Source organism: Varroa jacobsoni, unplaced genomic scaffold, assembly GCF_002532875.2.
Source record: "Varroa jacobsoni isolate VJ856 unplaced genomic scaffold, vjacob_1.0 scaffold_979, whole genome shotgun sequence".
NCBI lineage: Eukaryota > Metazoa > Arthropoda > Arachnida > Mesostigmata > Varroidae > Varroa > Varroa jacobsoni.
This window is the reverse complement of record NW_019213881.1, coordinates 58,095-76,213: the sequence shown is the minus strand read 5'-3', so window position 1 is coordinate 76,213 and position 18,119 is coordinate 58,095. Positions and strand designations below refer to the sequence as shown.

At 41.5% G+C, this 18,119-nt stretch overlaps 1 protein-coding gene and 1 long non-coding RNA gene across 13 annotated transcripts in view; one reads left to right on the top strand and one right to left on the bottom strand.

The window, feature by feature from the left end:
- Positions 1-18,119, top strand: part of LOC111265522 (uncharacterized) — a 126,324-nt gene that overhangs the window by 69,010 nt on the left and 39,195 nt on the right. The window lies entirely within an intron of this gene.
- Positions 1,230-17,666, bottom strand: LOC111265528 (uncharacterized). Of its 8 annotated transcripts, none has more exons than XR_015313094.1 (4): positions 17,104-17,666; positions 11,525-12,796; positions 3,205-3,342; positions 1,230-1,693 (listed from the first exon to the last, which is right to left on the bottom strand). It is a non-coding gene; the product is annotated as an uncharacterized LOC111265528 (long non-coding RNA). The 8 variants fall into 8 exon arrangements; XR_015313096.1 differs by having other exon boundaries at positions 1,230-1,688; XR_015313095.1 differs by lacking the exon at positions 1,230-1,693 and adding an exon at positions 2,085-2,556.

Below are 18,119 nucleotides of genomic sequence, written 5' to 3'. Positions count from 1 at the left end.
TGCCTAGTCAATGACAGCAGCCATCGGTGGTCAGGCCGGGGGTGTAGCAGACGCCGATTCTGGCTGTGAACGATCTGATCGATTCCACTGATCAGCGGGGTCAAATTTAGTTCGGCTCAGGGCAGGCACGCAAATATTCAGGAGGTCAAATCGTTTGAATAACAAACATATTATTACTTAACTGGAATGAGTTGCCATAAGCCAGATCCTTTTGCTCAGCTTAATGTCCCTAGTGTGCTTGTGTGTACCTTCACCTGTTTGGTTTCGCTCTGGAAAGAAAAATGATTATGGCGGTTTCGTAGCGCGGTGTTGCATCTGAATCTACTGCCATACGCTTGAACGGAAAAATATGCAAGCGGACACACATGTAGGTACATGCCGGTCGCACTGAGAGGGTACGTTTGGTGGACCGACTCAGGCTCCTTATACGAATACCTATGATGCTGCCATACAAATCGCAAGTTGTCAATAACACTCAAAGGAAAATCATCGCCAGTCAACGTATCAATAATGCTATTGTAACTCTGATCAAAGCAGTTTCAGTGACTGAAGGAGGAAGATGTAGCCACAAAGGGTAATCGCAGGCAACGCGCTGCACCTGGATCCTCGTATAAACATGCAGGCGTACCACATAATCGACCGGATAATAATGAAAGTACAAGGCATAGACAGATAATTAACGCGGCGGCAACTACTATTATTATTTATAATTAGAGTGGCATATTCGTCATCTACGTATATTTTGTGACCGTTACATGCCGAGTTTACAAAACTGTCGCTCGTATTCACTGCTTTCTAAGGTTCACCACCATTAAACTATTTACTGGCTACTATATAGGTTAGTTGCGTGTCCGCGGCTGGCCGTCATCAATTATTCACCAACTGAATAATTGATGACGGTCGTGAATGCTCGTCACAACTGAATCTATTTCTTGGTCTCGAACCATGTACCAAGAAAAATTTTAACAAGAATTTAACAAATTTGGCGTCCTTTTCGTTGTCAATACGACCAAGTTATGTCCGTCATCAAGACAGAAATGAACAGTGGTTTGTAAGTGGTCAACAATGCAACAAACACTCGATGGTCACCATTGAAACAATCGATAAACTTAACTCAGTGGCTCCGATACAGGCATCTCCCGCAGAGGCCGAGTCGATTAGCACGCTGTCAACATATTCGAAGAATTGAACCGAAGGAGGTAAAGATGGACGAGGTGACGCGCATCGTGACCTCCCGCTAGGTATTTTCTATACATTAGGCACCATCTTAGTATGTGCGTTCGATCGTTCCCTTTCTATCCAACTAGTAGAAAAATCACCTTTAAATATTGATTCTAGGCAGTAGCCCACTGTATTGTTGTGTATAGTCGATGTGATTGTACTCGTTAATCGCTTGCTAAATTTCCCATCGATTTCGACCCAAACCACCCGATAAAAACCTGACTCGCATTATTTTGTGGGTATTGGCATGATTTTAATCGTTGAACACGTATACATATATAGGCAGACCCCTGACAAGTTTGGTTGCGGTCTCAACGCGTGTCGAAGAACTTTTAAACGAATATAAATGAGTATAGTCAATGAAATGAAGATAGTGGCGAAACGATGTTGTTGTATGGAAGTGAACAGCTGAAACTACTGAAGTGATGAGGTCCATGGTCATCCAACGGGCGAGAGAAAGAGACCTCCTGCTCTGAAAAACAGAGAGATTATTAAACAATGGGCCGATCGAAGCGTTATGCTAGGTTCCGATCGTTCCTTTAAAAAGTATAGTGAATAGCATCTGTCTGGAACGTTCTGAAATGTGACGGGTAATGCCATCGAATAGAACATCAGTGCACCCCTAATCAGATATTGAAATCCGATAATCGTATAATTGTTACCTTGATACCAACTCCTAATTGAATGTTGCTAACTGTTTCAACAATAATCGTACCCTAGCGGCAGTAACAAAGCAGAAGCTTTGCTGAATTCAAATTCCCGCATTGACAACTAATTACCCCTGAATTGTTTCTACATATATATACACTCAACTACAGTAAAAAAATTACTGAAATTTTTACTACAGTAAAAAGCACTGAAAATTTATTATGCGATACACTTTATTCAGTACCTAAGTTTTTCTTCAGTAAAGTGATAAATAATACACGACGCATCGCATTACTTAATAACAACTTTGGCAGTACGTCGACTGTGACTAACTACTAATCACGGGAGATCGATCTGCATTGATAGCTCGCTAACGAGAAACACATTGTCGTTGTCCACATTTACATCCTTCCCTGTCTAGGGGTTAGGTCGCGTGTACTTTATATCGAGAAAAAGAATGATAATAAACAGGTCAAGATAATCGATTAATTTGGAAATGCCGACTTATAGCAAACGACGCAAATGAGGGGAACGCGTCGTTTCGATGGCGACGCTTCGCGTGTTTTTTGCTCGTTGGCTTGTTGCGACCATAGGTTGTTGTCCGGCCCTAGTGGACCTTTCGAATCGGCACTTAGTTTTACCAGTCGGCAACCGTTCCGCTAGTGGAGATTAATGCAGCGAGGGGCGCTGTACAGATACGTGAGTTATTAGTTAGTTATGGGCGTAGTCTGCGCCTTTGATAGACGCTCAAACCGACGAAATTAATTAGCTGTTAATTACTTAATTAGTAATTAGTTAATTAGCTGTAAAAACAAAACATGCTAATACAATTTGAGGTATAATATGAACATGATTGTGGTTACAACAGTTTTCTTGGTAGGGTCATTACAATGGGTCATGTTTGAGTCCTTTATCCCCTTCGGTGAAGGTGTTAGAAACTTGAATTTAGTTTATCGGTAGAAATGAAGGATCCACTTTAGACTTTGTTATAACAATTGCTGTGGTGTTTGATGGTGTTCAGGGAGTCTATGGGCTAATGCCTGATACAGACCAGGTTTAACTGACTTCACAGTTTCGTCTGACAATGTGGAGATTTTACCCACTATGTATGAACGTTGCTTAGCAACTAATACAAGCATACTTTAAATCAGAGCTGGCAAAGAAGACTAGTGGTACTTCCATGTCCTAATCCCTCGTTTCAATGACAATTCAAGTTGCCGATGTCACGATAGCTCGATAATGCTAACTGATAATACGTGACACCGGTTTTCTTTTGACTTATATAATTTTCAACAATGCACTGTAATTAATTGAAATGGAAAAAAGAAGTCTAACCTTAAGTTGTGCTCTTAAGTGCCTATGATGTTATGGCATCAGTCCTTAGACGCCAATAACCTGCGCGTGGCCTCTTCAAACATTTGCTTAATTCTCTTGCTGAATCGGTAAAAATGTCACGTCCAATCATGAACTCAACTGTCATTGTAGGTGAAAAAAAAAAACGATAATAGCAACAAAACGTAGAATGTTAGTATTACATTAGTGAAGTACGTTTTTTAGATTACATATTTAATATCTAGGAAATAATATAGGAAACTGGCACTGATCAGCCAGGAAGCGATTATAGGCCCTTCGTATTCTAATTGTTGTCTAGAGAGACCAACATTATTGTTTATATGCTATTTTTACATTTATTGTGTTGCCTGTTTCAGGCTTACTTCAAGCTTCCAACAACGAAATGACTTGTTCCCTTATCAACTAATTATTTTGACGATTTGATATAGCCTCGCAATGTCGAGTTCTTAAATAGTTCTTACTTCACAGTTCTTAAATAATGTAGGTCACCTACTTTTCGTTTACAATCGAATAGCATTGAAATGTTCGTAGCGATCTCGACCGGAGTGCACGATGGCGAAGCTTCTAGAGGCTATGTGCCCGTCGCGTGCATTTCGCAAGAATGTTCACATCTCGTTCCTTTTATAAATGTGCAACTATGCTCAGTTCTCAGATATTTTGCGGTCGACTTACCCATTATTCATTTTATTATAATTTTACAGTTCTGAGATACTGATTATCTCAAGACAAGTATACAGTTTTGCAGCTAAATTCCCTTGATTAGTTTAAGGAGAATCGAGAGATCGACAGCAGTGTGCGGCACCCGGTTGAAGCTTTATCATTTTGCTGGGACTCGTAGCATCTATATCGTATAGGTTCTGTAGAGATATAGGTCAATAATATGTATATCGAAGGTACAGCATAGTGTACAATCTCTGAAAATGACCACGTTAACAGCCATATCAATGATCAAAATTGAACTTTGTTTGTCTTTATTATTGTGTACCGACCCTCGCGTTCATAAGACTATTAATTTATTCTATTTACACGTTTACTGATTCGCTTTCATTCCATTTTGTTATTTTTTTAAACTTCAGCGAAGTCAGAACTGAGCAAAACAGCGTGTCACTGTACGTGTCAACCACAGCAATAATGGACAACAAAACTTTAACAAATTATGTCTCAGTAGTGTACGTTCTCCTAAAATAATATAACCATCAGCCAAAATAACTTACTGACATGGCATGATCGTGCACCATTTCGGAAAAAAGGAGCCACCGCAACGAGGAAAATGCATTGCGACGCCATAGCAATAGTCAGACAGACTGCTCTTTTGAAAATAGCGTTCTATAGAGCTAGCAGTATTAGTCCATATATACATGTATGGATAATGTACAGCATTCCTGTAGACTGCGTGAATCGTACATTATCATGTAACACAACGAGCGTACACGGATACATCATCGTAAATGGTGGGCCGTCGGCCGTTCTTGCATCGCTACGTTCCCGCCTTAACCTAGGCTGTCTGCAACTTCCTACATATCTGCCTTTATTTTTTCGCCGTCCAACTCTATAAAATTTGCCCCGGTCTTGCTTCGGGGCCGACGTCCTGGTTTAGACCTTTTACTATTTCTCCCTGCGTGTTATTTACTGCGACCTTGTAGCATAGTGTGTATTGGTCGAGATCTTATTTATCGGGTCGGTGTTTCTCGGGCGGTTGACCTTATTGGTGCGTCACAACCAGCACGGCGAGCAGTTTGTTTCCGTGTCATTGAATTTCGCCCATCCGATCTCCAAGGGAACGCCGCTTTGATGCGCGACTTTTGTTGTCTGTAGCTGCTGTTTTTGGGCATCGTGGTCGCAATAGGCTGAGCTGATTTGGTCGTTCTATTCTGATCTTGATCCATACAACTGCATGATAATTGCAAGGAAAATAATTATTATTTTTAGTCATGAACAAGGATTAATTTTCTTTATTGTCGTATAGTAGCAGCGACTTACCCTATTGCTGTTACTGCAACTAACCGCGCATTTATAAGCAGGACCGGCCCCCGTTACATGCCCTCTGTCGATCATTTCAGGCCAATGTTTACAAATCGCAGTTGCACCATAAACGGCTAACAGCCAGTTAGCAAATTTCCAACAGGGAGTGTGTTTTTGCTGCAGAAGACGTGTCTTTGTGTGTTATTATCGCCAATCAAACACTAGTTCAAACGGTCGATCAGTGGTCACTCGGTGCCAGTATTTTATTCTATCATAGTGATCTGTAAGCAATACGTAAGTAAGCACGCGTATACTTGGGTCTCGCTACAGTACTAATAGCCGTGTAGGCAGTAGGGCGGGTATAGCCACCCAGCTGTTTTAGCGTTGTTATCACTGGAGTGAGGGAGGTAGAGAGAGAGAGGGAGAGAGAGAGAGGGAGAGAGAGAGAGAGAGAGAGAGAGAGAGAGAGAGAGAGAAAAACTGGTGCTAAAAGCCGGCAGTAGAAACTCTCCTGTAATCCAGACGGTGGGTCCTATACCGTCGGACTAACTCGCTGCCATAAAGTGTGCCAACAACAATATCAAACAATACCAGCAATGGTAGCAACGAAATCATTCGTTTGCCTTGATTCGCTTGTGTCGCCAAGGTGAACTACTTAGAAAGAACGGCAAGGTCTGAGAGAATCAACAAAGACTATGGTGAGAAGGAGAAATGCACGTTCGGATAAACGAATAGCTGCGTGCAGTTCTTCTGTACAAGACATGTGAAGAAAGACGAAAGGTCGACGAAGTAAATCATTTGAACGTGAACGTACATTTATTTTCCAGCGACCCGTGTTGGGCTACTGCACTTTACTGCATGTTGTTGCTTTACAGATTTATGCTGAGCTTCGTTGGGCTGAATGTCAGTATGGGGACGCAAAACCTACCCGTGACAGTGGTTCTGTCTGTTTTTTCGTGGGGTTTATTCTTGATTACAATACTGCTACTGGGCTTCTGCATATCCAATGCTCAGAGCGTCGGAACTAACGGTCTTTAACGTCACGCCTTCATGGTCCCTTGTCGGAGTCTGCAGAGAGCTCATTCATCATCGTCGTCACTTGAACGGCGCTCAATCACTAGCCGGGAACATGCTGCGTATATGAACACAGCTTCTTCTGTCACTCGACATTGTATCGTGTCACTATAGCAGGATCTCGCGGAGCTCATGGCAGTGGTTAATGATAGACGCCTGATACATAAATTGTATTATACACATTGATATGAAGTGGAGAAGAGAGCGTGTGAATCCGTATAGTTTTGAGGCGGCGAATTGCTTTATGGGACACTGAAGGATATCTACAGGAAAGTAATACCCGCAAGCTGATGAAGACAAGGAGTAATTATTAATGAAAATATGACAGGTTATTATTAGGTATGCGCCGTAATTATTCATGTACACATCATATTGTTGTACTTATTAATTTTTTATTTGATTGGCCATGTAATTCTCGTCGAATTGTCATTGAATTGTCAGCTTCATCTTCATTGTCTTTTCAGTATTATAATCAGTTTATTAACCACGACGATACGTAACTGACGTTTTGTGATGTACGGCAGCAAGAAAGAAAGAAGAATTATTTAAAAACGTAGAGATCAGAGGCCGGATGAGCACTGGGTTCACTCCGATATATAAACGATTATTAGTGCATACGAAATGAACATATCATATGATGCAGGAAAGAAAGAAAAAATAATAAAATAAATAATAAAAAAAAACTTATTCTATAATAAACTTGCAGGTACACTATAATCAGTGATGAGGACTTCTGTTGGCTTGTAGCTTGATTTGCAAAAAATATCATAATGTCATACTATGATAGTGCAGTTAACTTCCTTGTTTGTTTTCAGTAGCGCTTTAGCACGGGCATGAATTTACATGACTATACGCGATATATTAATTTTTCTTTTCTACTTTTTTCTTATTTTTTCTATTTAAAACGATGACTTGTTATTTGTTCGCGCGTCTTTTGTGACTGAAGATAGTTCGTGACTGGGCTTGTTCGTCCATCACTAAAATGAACTAGTACCCGAGTGCTTTTAGGCACCGGCTTGACAAAGACCAACGCGTAGACGGGCAAATATTAGAGCGCGACAAAATAAAACGTCCAATTAAATTATTGCAAAGTATACTTACTGTTAATGCGAATATGATGGTAATCTAGGTCGTATGATGAATATATTTTCTGTCCCACTGATTGATCGTTGAAGTCGATCAATCTTGTAAAAAAAAAAGACAGCATTAAAACAGGAGAGTATAACGCAAAACGAAGGCTTGATTGAAAACCATCCAACAAGCATTAATATATATGTGTAAACATACACATGTGTTTATAAAGACGATCGGCAAAGTCGTGAGACGATTGCGTGCCAATTAATCCGGCAGAATATACACACTTCCAGTTTCGATATTTCCTCATAAATGATATAGCAGTATTGAAACATAATAAATCAGACAGCGCCGAAGTTTTGCCTACTCTGCACAGTTGATTAGTGACGGTTTTTAAACCTGACAACTGCAAACTGCCTTGGATCATGTCACTCGTGAAATGTTTTTTTTATAAGAAAATTTTAGCTGCCGGACACCATCAGGGTAGGGGCTATTTCGTGTGAATTGTACGTGGGATTTAGCCATTAAAATTGAACTTCGTTCCGCGGAGACCACTATCTGTTAATTTTTAGTGTTGCTCCATTTCGAATCAATCCGGAATTGGTTGAGGAGGCAGCTTGCACGACCAGGTCCAACAGGCCAACGTTACTTCAATCAGATTCTCCTTCGTACCAGACGGGTTAAGTCTTAAATGGATAGGGTTGTAGTGTCTCCATCTTGCTTTCACACCCGACATATTAATTTCCGTCTTTTTTGTGAGAACCTGTTCAGAACTTTGATATTTTCTGTAGAAAGCTTTCTAGCTCTAGGTGTGCCCTAGCTGCGCCAGTACTTTGGCGATGTACATATGCAGTGCACAAAACCCCTTTGCTTTGTCAAGGCTTCTTTTGCTTCTGCGTTAAAGAAAATCGTTTTAGTACGCTCCAAAATTTTATTCGCCAAGGTATTAACGCTGTCCGTGCCCTGTAAATAGTTACGTAGGTACATAACGATGGTTTATCTTCCAGCCAGTTTTTAATGTCTAGCATGATATCTCGAGCGTGGAAAAGAGTAGCAGCTTATTCATGTTAGCGTTCGCTTAGAGATTCTTTCCTTACGTCCACTGTCGGGTCCACCCACGTTATAGGTCGGCTTTTAGTTTCTATATTCTATGAGATACCAGCACGACGGCTGCTACCATACTAACTACATGTCAGGAGTTTCGAAGAAGCCTGCGGTAGAGGGTCTTGGGTTAAATCCGGCCTTGTCCAGAGTGGAACTCTAAATTGGGCGATTGAGAATGCTACCGTCATCAGCGATCTTCTCTTTCCATTCTTAAGCCACGGACGTTTAGCACTATTTTTGCTACGTTCGCTGATACTCCAATAGTTTTGAGTACAACGTCGTTCGTGTGCTTTGTGCCTGGTTTAGCTGATCTCCTAAGTATTACGTACCTTTGACGTACCTTTGATTGCTAGCTTAGGAATTGAAGTCGAAGGAGTTGACGCATTATTATAAGCACTTTCTTAGATTTTGTCGGCGCTAATCTCAGGCTGATTTCTTTCATCCAGATAGCTATTTCTGCTAGCGTTTGGTTTATCCTGCACTCCAGTGTCTACGCTGTACGCGCCCATCCCGTTATCGCAAAGTCATACCCGTATGCAATTATATAGGAGGGTCCAGTATACACAGAACTTCGTCGCACGGCAAATTCCAAAGCGAAGGTTTTAAGATAGACCTCTGCGGGGCTCCGGCAGTCACGGCAAACAGGATGCCTTGATATTTACTGTCCGACAATTTAAAACACTTGAGATCCTGCATCTGATATGCTCGGAAGCGGCTGAACTTAAGACTCAAAAGACATGACGGAAACATAATATGTTTCAACATGAAATGTCTCTTGATTGCAATTTGTCTCATCCGATTTTCATATTATACAGTACTGACCAATGCTTCCTGAAACCCTCGTGGCTATCTGACAGCAGGCTGTTCCTTTTAGCAAAATTCCGAAGCTAATCTCAACGATAGCTCTGAGGCCTTCTGCTCACAATTCTGGTATGCGAATGAGGCAATATGGACTATTGCCTTTGAGGATGAGCATAACTTCTTCAGATTCTGGAAATCTTCGTCTCGCGTCATTTTATTAGCCGTCGTGGCTAGCAGCCTAGAAAAAATGTAATTAACTTTAACGATCGTTTTGATGACAGTCGCAGGAACTTTGCCTCGACCCGATGCTTTTCCTGATCTTTGTGTTTTCCAGCTAAAGAATTGCGTATGTTGTCGAATGCAAGACAATAAAGAAATAATACAAGGTTTCTGTCTGCTTTTTTTGTAGGTAAGTAAAATGTTTCGTATTTGTGTGAAACCAGAGTATCAGTCTCTTATTATGGATGCGCTATTCAATTACATTTCTAGTTTATGTCGTGGGCTTATTTCTTGAATTTTTACTAGTCAATAATGTTTTACATTTTGCATCGATATAATTTAGTGTATTGGATTTGACAACAGGGCTCACCGAATCATTTTCCTTCGCTTTTTAGGAGTTTATAAGAAGAATAATAATAATTAATATCATTTTTTCTTTGCATTCATCAAAACTCGGCTGAAGCATATCGATTTTGGCAATTTTTTTAGGGATGACTGAAGGTTACTACGAACCTGGGTTAAACAAAGAGCAAAGTAGGTTTTTTGGCCTTTGCTGATCGACAGGTTAACTGTTGTTACTGCGGTTGCTGTTTTATCATGTTCTAAAGTGGTATGTTATAACATGTCAGTGAGGCCCTTTCGGCCACGTGAGCTTAGCACATGATGCATGTAGCTGCCATACACGTGTACCATAGCGTTTCCGGCTAAGAAATATTGTTTCTTCCGTTCCACGTAATATTTTCCTGATGTGTATAACATTGTTGATCACTCCAATCAGGCTTGCCGTTTTATCTCTGAAAGTATTGCTATTTCGATTATCCCAGAGGCAAGTCGCTGTCGACGTATGTAATATATTTATTTCGTTTTATGTCGCATTTGTGGTCCGATCATCTTTATGAAAAATCACGGTGGCATTGTTTACAAGCTAAATCAAGGAAAACCAGTTCTTCAGAGTAGATCACTTAACAGTCGTCTAAAATATCGACCGGTAACAAATTCAAGATACTGAAAGGTTCGTTTGTCATTGCCCCAAGCGTCGTCATCGTTCGCTTTTGCAATACAGTGCCAAACGTGTGACGCTGATATCGCACGACGCCAGATGAGCGACGTCATGTGATCCGTGCCACAGTAAAAGCAGCAGTTTTATGCTACTTATACTGGCGGATAGATGAACGCGTGTTTAGGGAAAATTTCGACAATATCTACGGCGGGGCAGACGCCGGCGCATTGCCAACCCAGTGATCTAGCCATCAACTACTACAGCAATCAATTTTTGCAGGCCATCTGTGCTATATGGCTGGATCGTATACAAAAACTTTCTGCCCGGATGTTCATACAACAGCTTCTAAAATCTGTACTAATAACTACGTCGCTGCTGAGCAGACACCAACTATTCAGCGAAGCAGAAGAGCACACCAAGCCAACCCAGCAGCTGATAGTACCATTCAAATATGATATAAAATATACACCCCCCATTTCAATCAGTTCTGTAGGTAAACTAGAATTAATTATCACTACTATATATATGTACACTTTTCTTAATATATACAATTTCGGGCATCTAAATCAGGCTTAAAAGTTGTTCGTAGAGCTGTATCAAAACGAATCTTTACTTTAACACGGCGTTTCGCCGGTATTACAAGTGTAATTTCTTACGGTCATGTTTATTTAATATAATCACCATCCATCGCGATTAATTCGGGGCTATATCACGAAATCGTATATTCCTTCTTTTATTTGCAGATAACTGTTTAATAAAAACTGTGATATCTGTAAGTGTTCCAGTCTAACTGGTGTCACTCCCATCGTAAAGATCCCCGCCAGATAAAATCCCCACCATAACGAAACTTCAACAGCCAATGTATGGCCTCTTTGCAACGAATCGTCAACCGAGAATTGGCGCGAGCCTAAAAGACGGATAAAAAACAGCTAAAGGCACGGACGGCGCTAGGCTGTATGTAGGCATACGGCCGATCATAAAGAATCTAGATCTATAATCTAGTCATTTCCATCGCTATCACTATTTAAGGACTAGGTGTTGTTTAATGAAAAAATAGCCTTCACTCACATTAATGTTACGTCGCAGACGTTACAGCGGTACGGTCGCGGCTATAAATCGATGATCATATTTTTTGGGTCGGTTTGTTTGTCTGCCGCTAAAATCAATGCGTTCTTTGCCTAGCTATTCTGGTTGTTTTTGTCGTTGGGGCTGTTGTTTTGAATCGTTCAGGATACTCGTTCCTTGAAGGCGGTACTTCTTGTCGGCGGCATGTCTTCGTTTTGCTCAACATTGACAACAATAACTAGAGCAGTGGTAGCAACAGCATCTACGCTGGTAATACCACGAGTATCGATCGAACGTTGGTGCTGCTTATGCAGCTGCTAACCCACGAGGACAACTGTGTGGGATCTTAGCAGAAACAAGCGTGAAACGTTTCTACTTCACTTTTGGACACAATTCTTGTTGTCGTCGAGAAAAATATAGACATATACATGTTCCGAATAGACCTTTCAGCCATTTCGAGTGACAAGATGATGTACGTAGTATTAATAGGAGATTAACACAACCGTCATGCACTCGGCTCCTCGTACGGGCTCATAGACAAGTAGCAGCGATAGCCAAAGAAGCAAACAGGATTTGAACAAGTTCTTATAGATAAAATCGGCTCGGTAGATGCTGCTGCAATGAACCAAACGTAATTAAGATCGATGTTCAGCGACATTAAGTAGCTATGTAAAATATTGTATAGTGTCGTTGAATTTATTGGATTATATTTTACGACTGGACAGATTTTCAAGAGAGGACGCTCCACAGCGCACGTATGCTGTGATAACTATAGTGTTATCGCTATCGTAGTTCAATTTGCTATGTGAAGACTGTGTTGAGTAAGGATCAGGCGGAAAACAATAAACGAAAACGGCCGAACTCTACTGTTCGTAGGGTTAGGTCATTGTGGTCATCACTGTTAATAGCCCCCAACGTAGTCGGCCCAATGTTATGACCTATACATCATTTCATCACTGCGGTTTCACGCAATGTGGCTGCCAAACCTATTGCGTTGTATAGTACTGCTCGCAGCTAGCCAACAACGAACAGCTGTATTTTCTGTGCTTTTGGCCTGTTGTTGCTGTTGTCCGATTGCCGACGCTGTCGCCACTATCTCGTAGGTGGTGCGGGGGTGTTGCTCCATGTTCGTCTGGACGCTTGCTGCTCGGTTTGCCGTCTGTTTGACCAAAGATCCGTCATCGGACTTGACGGCGACGCCACAGTGAACTGGTTATCGAACGGACCCGAGATATCCTCAGTCGTGGAACAGGTGAACTGAGAAAAGGGAACCATCTGTGAAATGGAAAAAGAAAAAGTATTACCGCGACATCACTGATAACTATCCATTATACAGTATATCCGTGAAATACTACTGTTGTTGCACCGAACAAGGTCGGAAACGTGGTGCCCGGTTCGCTCGTGTGGGCGTCGATTGCCGAACAATCTCCATCTCAGACTCCGTTTCCTGCTGCGAAACGAGGGCTGATGGCGGCGAGCAAATAGATAGGCAGACTGTAAACAGATTACTAATTATACATGAATTGGACATAGCGCCCATCACATCACGCTCGGGATGTCATCAAACAACGATGAGACTAATTACATTTCATCGGTTTTATAGAATGCTTCTCGACAGTGCATGACGCACTTCACCACGTAGCGGTCTGTCATCGTCCCTATACGTTGTCTAGATAGGTCGAATTATATATAGATCAATGCGGACGTCATCAGCTACAGGCTAAAGACACACAAGTGGATTCGCTTAGGTTTTCAATGATGACGCTAATGACGATGATCACCGTTGATAGTTATTGAGGTATTTTGTGACCTAGTCAGAAGTGGCGGGCTGCATGGCTTGACCTATCAGTTCGTGTACGCATAGCTTAGCTAGATGTATAAAGCAGCCCCTTTGTATATCTAGTTATGCTTATATAAATATAATAGCATGCAACTCTGTCTGCACGTAACGGATATCATGTATTCAGACGAGAATGGTTCCCTGAATTGTCGACGCACGCTGCGATTAGTCAGTTGTCGTTCTCTCAGTTTGGTGACGCCACCGAAAACCTTTGTCACACTGTCAGGCAATTTCTTCTTGCCGCTGTTGTATCAAGTTGTATTGTAACAGTTGATTTAAGTGGGCGAATAAATCTGATCCAAAAATTGCCCAACAGGTGCAAGCACCAATGATCAAATGCCCCAGTGGATCGCAATTGGCTACCTGTCTGGCTGTCAACCAGACGATCGACGTTTTATTATCAACAGCCCATAGGAAGCAAGACTTGTAGTACGAATAGTAGGTGGTTGCAATAAGTGTCCATACGAAACAAAGCACGTGGCAATCAGCCCTCTTCTTCTCGTACCACACCAACAAAGATATGTAGCATAGCCACAGGTTCGCAGCTGCCAAAGGTTCTGAGCAGTAATTGCAAACATCAAACATAACGATATCTGAATCCGTCTAAAAATGAACCACTGCCCCCACAACGAGAAATGAAGGCCACATACAAATTATTAATACTTAACGTGCTCACCTGCTAAATTTATGAGCTCCATCTTATTCAGTGGTTTTCCTTCAGGGTAGCCTGCTTCCCTTATCGGTTTATGAAAATGGTTTCGATCAGCAATAGCCTTTGTCAGATTGGATAAGAACAACAATGATAGCTGGAGCAGCCTGCCAGTTAGTCTGTCGTCCCTCACAAGTGATGGTCACGCTGAGATACGAAGATTAAGGCGAGACAAGACAGGGGCTAAAATCGCCACCCGCACGAATGATCATAATTGTAATAGCTTCCAGCGAGTCTTGCGTTGCCTGGATTCATTGCGTGCGTTAATAATTAATAAAAATAGACAATAGTGGCTATTATTAGCGACAATGAGGTTGGGGAGAACCGATGAAATTAAATGGGACACTTCATTTTTTTTTTTATTTCACTAAGCTTTCGCCTATATGCTTGCAGCAGCTAGCACTACGGTGTACTGTAAGAACGCAACATAAAACGAAAACAATAACGTTTCTGCATATAAGGGTACCTCCGTATGAGCCGTCTAGGGCAATCTAGAAATTTCACACTTGTCGCCTCACTGCTGAGAGCTTCTATTGCTATCCGATGTTTCTGTCGGTAATGATCTTACAAGTAAAGGCAAGATTTTTTTCTTGGACATTTTTAAGCATAATAAAATAGATATTATATAATTGCGTAAGCCAAAAGCATAGGGTAGACGATACTAAATGTTTACTTTCGTTTTCAGGTAAGACGATGATGCATGGCTGCTTGTTGGTTTTTGCATCAGGATTTTATAAATCGGATGCCGACGGGGTTAAACGCGGAAAGCCGCAATGTTTGCGCTTGCTCAGAAAGGTCGCCCATTAATTACATACATCATAAGGCGAGTCGTTATTGCATCTCTATCGACGTTTTCGTTTACGTTTCATTTTCCGCTAGAACAGGAGGTAAACGAAGTGGAGCTGAGTGTTCGTTGGACTCAGGAGGTCAAAGGTGAAAAGTCTTTGCCTTTAGTCTTTCGAGAAACGAAAATACGACAGAAAAGAGCTTTATCCGTAGTACAATGTGAAGCAGAAGTAGTATAAAGGTTCAAGGTTTGCAAATTATCTTATGACAGTTTTTGTCTGGGTATAACAGCCTAGTGATTTAGATGAATTGCACAGTTTCAAAGTGCTTCATTCAAAATACAAATGCATACTTTTTTTGCGAGGGGTCCGAATACGGCTGTAGGACTAGCCTTAAAGGCCCTCCCAAACAAGTTTGTTCTTCCTCTGTTGATCTTTTCCGCGTGAATTCAAAACGTTAGCGACTGCCTAGTTTAGATCTAGCATTAGGTCACGTGGAAAGGCGATATTGAACGGCACATTAGTTTAGGTAATCGGATTTCTCAATATTAACGCCATTACGATTCTGTTATTAGCATTAGATATTGTTCACGCAATAACAGAAGACTACCGTGATATGTTAAAGTTATGGTTAAACATACGTTTTGTTCACACATAAATCCGATATTTGTTTGTTCACGCACAGTCAAAGGTCTACTGGATCGAGTCGATCAAAAGCACCCCAGCAACGCTCGTTTACAGACCAGCTGATTTATAACAATCCACTGATAGAATACTAAGCATATTCGATCAAATTTGAGAAGACTTAGAAGTAGCATTCGTAATTTCTTTCCTAATTAATTTCCATCCTAATTATGACTGGCACAGCATATTCTATTTTTTCTACAGAAACTGCGTTGTCCACCGTCCCGTTCGTCTGCTACTCTCGTAACAACAACAATGGTGCAGACAGAGGATTCATAATGTATCTAGTCCTGCACGTGTATTCATGGCACATTTAATTTTCCTCAGATTTTGATTAAGTGCGCCTATTATTGCCCCTTTGTTAGTTCGTATTCTCCGCCTTCAAACAAGAATTAAGTGCAGCCATAGAATTCCGTGGTACAACCGAGCACAGATGTCCATATCGGATACTGTGAATAAACACTTGCGCCATTACGGGCCGTATTTACCCTTTCGACGTATTTCAATTATTTTAGTTGACTGCTAGCTAACTTGCTATTGCTAGCAGTGGCAGCAGCAGCTCCTCATTGCTGTAGCAAAAACCCATCTAACAAAGACCACTACGTAATTTGCGCCATTACATTTGCAAGCCGTCCAAGCAATAAGTGACGATTTTTTCAAGCACAAGCAAATACGTAAAACAAACGGTAGTTCATATCAATTTTCGATTTCTCTCATCTTGGTACATAGTTTAGTTGTTCATGGATTTCGCTGTTGACGTCGTTATTGTTAATTCTGTTGATAAAGTTTGCCACTATTTCACTGTGTTTGGTAGGGCCAGCCTGTCTAACTGTAGAAATTTGTATCATAGCAATTTTTGGCAACAAGATGTACTCTGGGAGGCGGTAGGGAGCGCTGCTACCGCCTGCGATCGGCTTGCGTTTGTGTGCGGCTTACGCCGATTGACTTTTTGGCACTATTTGCCATCTACTCGATCTTAGATCGGCAGCAGTTTATGGTAGATACGTCGAGAAGGGTGCGTACGCGAAACGTCTACCTCGAGATGGAAGAACGAGAAAGGGCGACGAAGTGCATTTATATTCGCTTGCTGTGACATTGGCGACGATCTGTCGGACACGCTGGGTCTGTCGTCGGTTATTCGTGTGGCGTCTAGTGCAGACGGGTATGCATTCAAACAATGGGCTTCATGTTGTTTTCGTTGGCTTTCATTGTTGTATCCGCCGCGGGAGAGGCAAGTGCTTCTCGTTGTCTACGGAAAGACAGCCAGCCTACACATCACGAGCCCATATAAACATATAGTATTGGTTGACAGAGAAAGCTGTTGTGTCTGATCATAATACAATTATATAATGAATATTTATAATATATGACACATCTACTTGTCCTCCCTGGTCGTACGCATGTGACACTCCCTGTTGACGCTTTTGACAGTTACCACTAAAAGCTGTCTTTGCAAAACGGATCCTTAATAAACGTGCTGATCAGTCGAATTAATAAAGACAGCTCTCTTAAAACTGTCACTAAGTCATTCCGAGTCGGTTATCCTTCGAGCGCTTTCGCTAACCTTAGTTGTTTTCTTAGAATCCATGGTGCTATCAGAGTCGTACATTTCCATGCCATAAAGACAGAGATTGGACAAGATCACGCAATGAAATTCATTTTTGGTCATCAACAGTGGTATACTGATTCACTGCGTAGACACCTTTGATCCTATGTCCTTGGGTGTTTGCATCAACAGATTCCTTTCAAAAAGCATCATAATAAGAAGTTTAGTTGCTTTGAGCTGTTGCACTTCACTCGATTTCAATTAAGTTCATCGTGTTGGTTCCTGGAGCAACCAGGATTGCTAGCTGTGAACGAGTGAAACTAATACTGAGTCTCGACTAAGCGCGATATATAGATTCGTATCGATATGCCTACATCCGTCCGTCTTTGTTAGTTCGCTAACAGAGCAGACAGAAAGTGCTGATCGATAGAACTGCTAAACAAGTGTGTTAGCGGCTCCCGCATCGTCGTTGTGTTGCTGTTGATTCTTCTAATGAGTGTGTGTGTGTGTTCGTGCAAAAGCAAATCTTGGCACAGTGACGGATTAAATTGAATGATCACAAACAATCATAATAACGCAATAGTCATGTTAGTATCAGAGATAGGCACTACTTCGAACCACCTTATTTTCCACTCTTCTGTAATATCTGGCTAGCGCAATAAACAAACAGACGAGTTATTTCGTCTGCTCGATATTTGTATGTAAAGCTCTATGCGCTCGTTATTCCTAGCCGCCTTCCCTGTAAAGCACTAGCTTTTCGGCGGCAGTTGTGGTATACCCTTCTCTAATAGTTCCTTTGCCATTGATTGTGGACTTGCCGGATGAGTTGAGCGCCTTGTGCTACCGTTGACTGATTTTCAACTCTGATGGATCATTTGGCTGGCGGATGGTTGTGGTACAGTTGCGTTTAATCGCATGCTCCATGACGGTATGCTTCGTTCAGCCACCTAATGGGACAGATTTGACTTGCACCACGTAATTGATTGAATTCGATGGGGTAAATGTGATAGTTGCTCACAGTTATCACTTCAAGG